Here is an 8,467-nt window from a genome sequence, read left to right as displayed (position 1 = left end):
CGCTTTGGAGTACGAGTCGGTTGTTTGGAATGGCACTTGCAAATCGAATTTGGACAAGGTTGACAGAGTACAAAAAAATTACGAATATTTCGATATCGCTTTCCTTGCGCAACATCCTCCTCTCGCTCCACCAGGAGCACCCAACTGAATCTTCATTCTCTTCACTGCCGTCGTGTCAGAGTTGATATCATTTTTCTGTACAAACTCCTTGATGGCCACATTATGTGCCCTCAGCTCGAGTACATCCTACTGCGCGTTCCGCGAAAGAGCATGGGGGAATTCAGACCATTCCAAGTTTATCCGTCTCTTCATTCCCATTCCCCTCTGGACAGAATGCAGTGACTATTTACCTCTTTTTGTCCTCACATTGACATCTTCCAAAACTCGCTCTATTCATTTATATTGGATGTTCGTAGCGTTGTATTCTAAATAGTACTTTAGCATATATATATATATATATACTCCCACTTTCTAGCATAAAATCTATTATTTACTAAACTTTTTGCTTTTTCTCCTGTTCAATGCTGTCTCTATCTTGAAGTGCTTGTTATCCGTTTCTTACTTATATTTTAACTTTAAACTGTATATTCGAATCTTACTGTCCCTCGTTCAATTCTATTCCTTCATTGTATTTTCCTTTGTTTCTAGCCGGTGTTTTAAGTTCCACGCACTTGTTGCGCCTGGAATAGTTGTTTATTCTATGTACTTTTGTATATTACTATAATCAATATCAGTTATTTGTTGTTGTTATTGTTTTTTCTCTCTATCTATCATTTTTTTTGCTTGTTTTTCTTTCGTGACGTGCTCAACAATTCTCTCACTGTGTATATAAGGCATGCTACTAATTGATTTCTTTCTTTCCGTGACACTTTTCGTCTCAGTTTCATTTTATGTGTTATTTATTTCTTCTTTTTGTGTTCTATCTGTGTGTCTAAACCTTGTGTGTGAATTTAATTTTTTTTATCTGTGCGGCAGCACGAACATCACATGGTTGTTCCTGCGCACATTAAATAAAGATTGATTGTTATTATTATATTATTATTATTAGGCCAAAATTAGACCACAAAAGCGAAAAAATCATAGCGGAGGCAAGTGCGAAATTATGTTTCGTGCTGGTAAATGGGAAGCAGATTTTCTTTCACTTTTACTTTATTTTCACCACAAATGTACAAAAGGATAAAAACAAAACAAGAAAAAATGATTGCATGTGGCGAGGAAAGTGGGAAAAATGCTGCAGGCTATGCAGATTCACTGGCCCCGCCTCCCCTTAAATTTGGCAAGCCCTACCGCAAACACCGCTCAAGAACATAAAAGGTTGAAATGTACGTTCAGGACATGGGGAAAACTAGAAACAAAGAAAGGCAAACAAAACCGTTATGAGGTTGCGTGAAAGGGAACAGACGTTTTCTTCAACTAAACAGTGCATGCAAATCATTTTTCGATAATAGACGAAGTTGTTCTAATGTGAGGTTAAAATTAATAAGTGCACGAGGAAAGCTGTAGACCATTATTGGTAAGGGGGAGAGGTACGCGCCAGATTTCACGAAACCTTGTGGAGCGAGACGAAGTGCTCTCCAAGTTGGCAGTATTACTTAAGTTAGTAATGTGCTTGCGTAGTTTATGATCTTTCCTCTACCGCAACCAAACATACCTGGGCGGGGCAAGTAAAAGGCGCTGTGTACATCTGACAATGATCTGCCCTCCCAAGAAACAACAAACAAGACACGACCGATACAAAAGAATGTTCGTACAGTGAATGTCACTTCAGTATGGGCAATTTTCCTAGGCAGGATATAGGAAAATTGCATAGTGTGCACTTAGCAAATGAAATCGTAAAAAATAATGTGTGATTAGACCACACAACACAGGAAAACATTCCATGGACCTAGAGAGGCGGCCCGTGCATTGTTGGTAGTAGGCACAACGATGGTTGTAGCAACAGCAACAAAAAACAAGCAAGACAATAAGTCAAAAATAGAGAAATAATGAATATGGGGGGGGGGGGGGGTACAGCAGCTGTTTATATGACTGTGAGCTCAGCAAAGCAAAGACAATTTCTAAACAGTTTCTTGTTCGTATTTGTCCGTATTACTGTAAATATATAAGGAAAAGCATTTATAGTATGCGACATTTGGTAAGTCATTTTTCGAAAACCGTATTTTGCATGGGATCGCCAATCTTCATAAACTGGGTGATGTAAGCTGAGTTAATTGTTAGTGATTATTCTGGAAGGCATCGTTGTCAAAATAATATAGCAATGCAAGTGCACTGCTGACTCCTCCGCATATATTTGCTCGGCTTCAATTATGGGTTGTGCTTAATAAAAAATGCGTGTGTGTTCTCTCAGGAAGTGCCATGTTATCCAAAGCTGAAATGACACTTTTCTGTAGCGCGTAAGGTTGTTATTGGTAACTGCGGTGACACCTTGTATTAGAAAGGAGGAGCGTAGATGGCAATGTACGAGAGGAGCAAAGTTGTTTTCTAACTGTAACCAGCATTGCGTTCCGATGTTTATTATTGGGTGCTGGCCTACTGCGCCCAAGGATGTGAGATCTAATCCTGGCCGCGGCGGCCGCTTTTTAATGGAGTCGATAAGCAAGGCGTCCGTATGCTGTGCGATGTGAGTGCATGTTGAAGAATCCCAGGTGGTTTAAATTTCCGGAGCCCTCCACAACGGCGTCTGTCATAGCCTGCAGTAGCTTTGGGAAGTTAAACCACTTAAACCAAACCATAAACCATATATCTTAGTTAAAGATATCTATATAATAAAAAAACTTTCAGCAAAAAATGATAGACATGGTGTATCCAAAAATATTTTACTTCAAAAATTACCGAGAACTTTAGGGAATTGGCCTTAACAGGATGAGAACCTTCAGAACTGCGGCAGAGGTCTTTGTCGATACTTATGTGCTTAGCATAGAATATAATGTACTCAGTGTTTTTCATATTTAAAGCAAGCTCATTTCAGTTCAACAATCGAGAGAGCTCTCATAGCAAGGAGTTAGCAGCAAGCTGAATAGAAAAGAGGTCAGGTTCCATAAAAAATAAATTCCTGTCGTCTGCGCAAATGATCGTGTTGGTGGTATAAGGATATTGATAATGTCGTTTTAAACGTTGCCAGGGTCAGTTTCGAATGGCGGCCTGTCCAGCGGAGCCAGGAATTCTTAGCACCCCCTACTGCGTCACAAGTCTGTCCGCCACCGTTGGCAGTTGTTCTGCAGCCGCTGGTGACTGAGGGCCGGGGTTTTATGAAACTTATCATAAGAGGTAGGAAGCGTACAGAGTGGGTCAGAGAAATAACTCAAGTTACCGACATTCTAGTGGAAATCAAGAAGAAGAAATGGGCATGGGCAGGACATGTAGTGCGAAGAGAGGATAGCCGATGGTCGCTTAGGGTATCAAACTGGATTCCAAGGGAAGGAAAGCGTAGCAGGGGGCGGCAGAAAGTTAGGTGGACGGGTGAGGTTAAGAAGTTCGCAGGGGTCAAGTGGATGCAGCTAGCACAGAACCGGGTCAATTGGAGAAATATGGGAGAGGCCTTCGCCCTGCAGTGGGTATAGTCAGCCTGATGATGATGAAGATGGTGTCGTTTACGCGTATAAAGAATAAACTTCAGCTTACAGTAGAGGCCTTCTGAGCACTTGTACTTATAAATCCAGTTTTTGAATCAAAGCTATTTATCCTAATTTACTTTTGTCGAGGAGTGAGATAACTGTTGTATAGTTTTAACACTGTTCCTCTTCTATTATGGCAGTAGAGCTTTTTAAAGGGACTAAGTACTGACCAAAAACATTGTAATGGGGTTATAGTGGAAATGAAAAATCCTTGCCTCGTGTGATATAGATTGAGGGCTACAATATTTATTTGTTTATGTATTTATTTAAAATACTACTGACCATGTATGGTCTTAGCAGGAGGTGTACAATCAAACATTGTGGAAGACATAAAATCAGAAGCATGTGCAGATAACATTAGCAGAAAAAAAAAATTCTTAGAAGCGAACAAAGAAAGACAGGCATCATAATACAAAACGAGAACCTCCCTAAATAAGGAGGTGACGTTCCAGTTCTCTTGAAATATTACCAGGCAGAAAAAAATATTATAAGATAGAGCATTTCATTTGGGCATAGTTCTGAAGAAAACGTTATTTTTGAAAGTGCTTGTGCTGGCGACAATTGGTGCCAGTGCGTGTTCCTGCGTGTGTCTAGTCTTCCTCTAAAGTGAGCTTTGACTCATGCAGGCATCATCCTTTTTATTTTACCTTGTTGGCAGTGAGTTAGCAAAGTGAGGCGACTACGTTCCTTCAAAAAGGTTAGACCAGAAGGAATTCAAGAAAGAAGAATTTATAATTTTAATATGACCCTGAAATTTGCAGGAAAAGAACTTATGTGGCCCCTTGCGGCGAAACGCTGTAATTATCACTATAGTAACACACGAGGCGACATATTGAGAAAGTGTCAGTGGTTTTTGTAAGTGTACAGCGTCTCGGTTCTTTGATGAGTGCTAGCGTTGGTTTATTAAATTTAGGACGTTTCCAGCTGCGACCGTCAACAAACCTCCTTCAACCAGCCTCATTAATTAATTAATTATTAATTAATTAATTAATTATTAATTAATTAATTAATTAATTAATTAATTCCTTCATTCATTCATTCATTCATTCATAAACCTTTATTCATGAAGATGAACTGAGGCCTAGAGGGGAAGAGGGTGGGTTAGATCAGGTTGAGGGAGTCAGACTCCGACATGAAGTCTAGCAGGGCACTAAGCTTGCGCTTGGCGTTGATGTTGGGGGCTGTCCAGTCTTCGTAAGTCTGAATGTGGTGAGCAGATGTGTAGCGGGCGCGGAGGCCAGCCGTGCCAGGACAGGTCCAGATCAAGTGATGCAGATCAACGGAGTCAGCAGAGTAGTTGGGGCAGCTGATCTTGGTTCGGCACCATTGACTCAGGATGTCCGGTGTGTACGACATCGCCAATCTTGGATAATGTTGTTCGAGTGCCAAGTCAGATCCGGCGACGTTTCATATTTACCAGGATGCATGCCTCGTCGTGTCGGATAATCGGGGTCATTGCCAAGTTATAGTCCCTCTCTATCTCTGGGGCACATCAAAGCCAAAGAGGTGCTCACATTTCGCCTGGCCTATGATGTGCTTGTATCGTTTGCCACTATGTGGAGTCAGACTGTTTTGAACTTTTTGAATGGAGCAGTGACGCGTATTGCCGTTCCCCGAAAACTGCAGCAACGGAAGTTCGGGGTGCGTAACGCAAAATGAAACACAACCGTACGTTTTGTTCGAGCACGAAGCGTAGTACGGAAACTGAAATGCAATATTAATAAAATAGTTTTATCGATTAGAATTACTGTAAAGAGCATAATACATCGGTGGCGTCCGTCGCGCCATCTTTGGCCCGTTGAATAAGTTGACTTGAAAAGTAGCCGCAGCGTAAATTCGTAAAAAAAGCCTTTAATGCATGTTAAAAGACGATTGTTGGAGAGAGCTGTCTCTGAACGCAATCTAAAGGTACCATGCACTCACTGAAGACAAAAATTGATTACGATGAAGGTAACTGATTAGTGTAACCGTTGTCATACCGTCACATCCTGGCTGCATTCGCGACTGTTTTTGCTGCTGTTAAGAATAAAATACATGGTATTATACGCAACCTAAAAAAGTACATGCCCTAGAAAATATTATCGTAATTAATTTGAATGTTAAGAATTCAAAAAATAGTAAAAAATGTACCTACAGGAATCCTGCACATGGCTTGCAATCAGGTACGTGGTGTTAATTCATTGCGCCACAGAAGCGACGGATTGTGCGGTCTTTAAATGCGCTCTTATTCGTTTTGATTCAACGCCCTAAAGATGGCGCGACGGACGCAACAGGCATGATCAGAGAAAGACTGCAAGCAGTTTTAATCAAGCCAACTATTTTATTGCGTATGCATTTTAGTTTATGCACTGCAATGTATACTGAAAAAATCAAAACAAACAAAACATATAGCTTTAGTGACTTCCTTTTTGTTGTGTTTTTATTTTTCAGTGACGCCACCCGGCACTTCCGTTGCTGTAGTTTTCAGGGAATGACAATACGCAGTGGTGACTATGGCCCACTAAAACTTATGTATACGATGCGTACGTTCCTGCGCCGTAACGTCTTGGGTGTAGAACCTTAACTTAACGCCACTGTATACTAAAAATGTTTAATTACTGTCTGGAGATGAAATTACGTTAGATTTTGGTACATCACTTCTGCTGATGTGCAATCGTTATCGCGGTCGCTACTCAAAGTTTCCAGCATCGGATTTAAACATGAGCGCATGCATTGACCAAAAATTATCGGTAAAAGTTTCTTCGCTAGGCAGTCGATAATTTGAGACAGGAAGGTCTACTTTGCGCCGTAGAGAGCGGTGTTCTGTCCCTTTAAGAATACATTGCGGCTAACAGAATGAAAAGCTGTGTGTATATCAAAGAATATGTGAACTGTAAACATTCTTTTTTTAACAATCAACGACTTGTTTTTTATCTGATGCAGTGCAGATGCGGCAGTGCAATTTTTTTGAAAGGTGGACAGTTACTTTGCTTTTTAAGGTATTGAGTGACACGATTGCATATAACAATTTCTACAATTATCTGCCAATCTGGTGAGCACTGTGAGCAGTAACAGTGGGTGCACGTTTATTTCTAGTCGCCGCCTTTATGAATTGCGCATACACGGCTTGCCTTTATTTCATCTGGAAAGCACCCTGTTAGTATAGTATTTCATATATTAACAAGTGCCTCGACAAAAACTATTTTTTTGAAGACTGCCCTTATAAATCACTGCATTCTGTCGGGCCTTCCTTGTCCTCCTGCTTTGCTATTTAATTCTTATAAGGTCACCTCAATTATATCAATACCCCACCTTGCAATCTACGCGGTCTATAATTACAGTGCAAGCCTTTAAGACACACATCTTCATTCCTATTTTTAGGGTTGTGTCAAGGTGATATCTTAATTCAGTGTGAACGAAAAATTGCTGCCAGGTAGTGCGGATGCGGAAATGGATGAAAATGTGGCTTTTGAGCTCCTAAATACGCTGCAGCTCGAGAATGTAAAAACGAAAAAACACTGTTGCTTTCAGTTATTTTGAATGTATAAAGCATAAAAAGGTCTATCAATAAAAGAATCGCGATTCAATACGGCTCATCTCCAAAAGTATTAGCGGATATACCGCTGTTAAATTAATCCCAATGATCGCTTTTAGGCGATATGGGCAGCACGCCTTTAGCTGCCAATTCAGAGTCGACGTCTAAAAAACCAGAAGCTTTCTTCACAACAGTAAACAATCATCGATCTTTTTAAGTTATTTCGCTCTGACGTGTTCACGTAGAGATGAGGCCAAATTTCTTTCCTTCATCGAAAAGTGATGAATTAAAGTAGGTCTACTAATACATTTCCAACTATATTTCGATGAATTTACACCCCTGAATATATGTTTCACGCTATGTAAATAAATGGGTAACATACAACAACAAGTATACTTGCTTCTTCTAACATACTAGCTTGATGGCATTGGCGCTGAGGGCAGTGGCGGTGAACATGAGCGGAAATTATTAACTTATCAATAAAAATAACGCGACAGAGCGATGCGCGGAGTCAAGAACGGGTAGTGTACTTGCGTAGTAGTTCAAAAGATGATGGAATACGCTGCGCGTACTTGGCACACTAAGGTGACAATATTGCAATGATGACTACTCACCGTTAAGGACTGTAATAAAATCGAACCGATTCTAATCCGGCACAAATCATCTGTTGCCTAGGAAACGGTAATTTGTACCCAATAACTCATTCTTTTCGAACCCTTTGCAGTGTACTATTTCCACACCACGTTTTCAGCTTTTGGATGACCTGCTTAGACATAACGTTCTGTGCATTTATGCTGCATATGGGCTTCTTATTGAGGTGGCATTAAAAGACTCACCATAGGGTGGAAAGCGCCAGTGACTCCTGCCCCATCTAATTCCAAAAGCCTCATCTCGCCTGATGGCCGAGAAAGTTCTGAGAAGAGAATATATCTCGAGATTTCTATTTCTTCGGAATTTTGGACCTCCGCGCCACTGCTGCAACGTGACCATTGTACCTCCTGCTTGTCCATTGAGTGGTTTGAGTCCTTGTGGGTTGTATCGGACACGTTGCCTCAGGGCCTATTGCCGGCTTCGCGGCACCGAGCTCTGTGGCTATGTGTCATCTGTGTTTCTTGATGCATTGGTGAAGTCACTGCAAGAATAGTTACGACAGTGTTTGGTTTGTGCTGGCGACCTGCAAAATGGCGAATACCACAGCAAGACCCGCGTGGATGTAACATAGCTATCTGCGTACTATTTCCCGTGCACCGCCGATCACTTCGACAGTGTGGTAATTTGTAAATGAACTAGAATTCACTGAACTGTTAGGGAACTGTTCGTGCGTAGAAAGCAGAAAAGG

Source organism: Amblyomma maculatum, unplaced genomic scaffold (genome assembly GCF_055883805.1).
Source record: "Amblyomma maculatum isolate TAMU_Amacu unplaced genomic scaffold, ASM5588380v1 scaffold_13, whole genome shotgun sequence".
NCBI lineage: Eukaryota > Metazoa > Arthropoda > Arachnida > Ixodida > Ixodidae > Amblyomma > Amblyomma maculatum.
The sequence above is the reverse complement of the archived record's forward strand: the minus strand, read 5'-3'. Positions refer to the sequence as shown.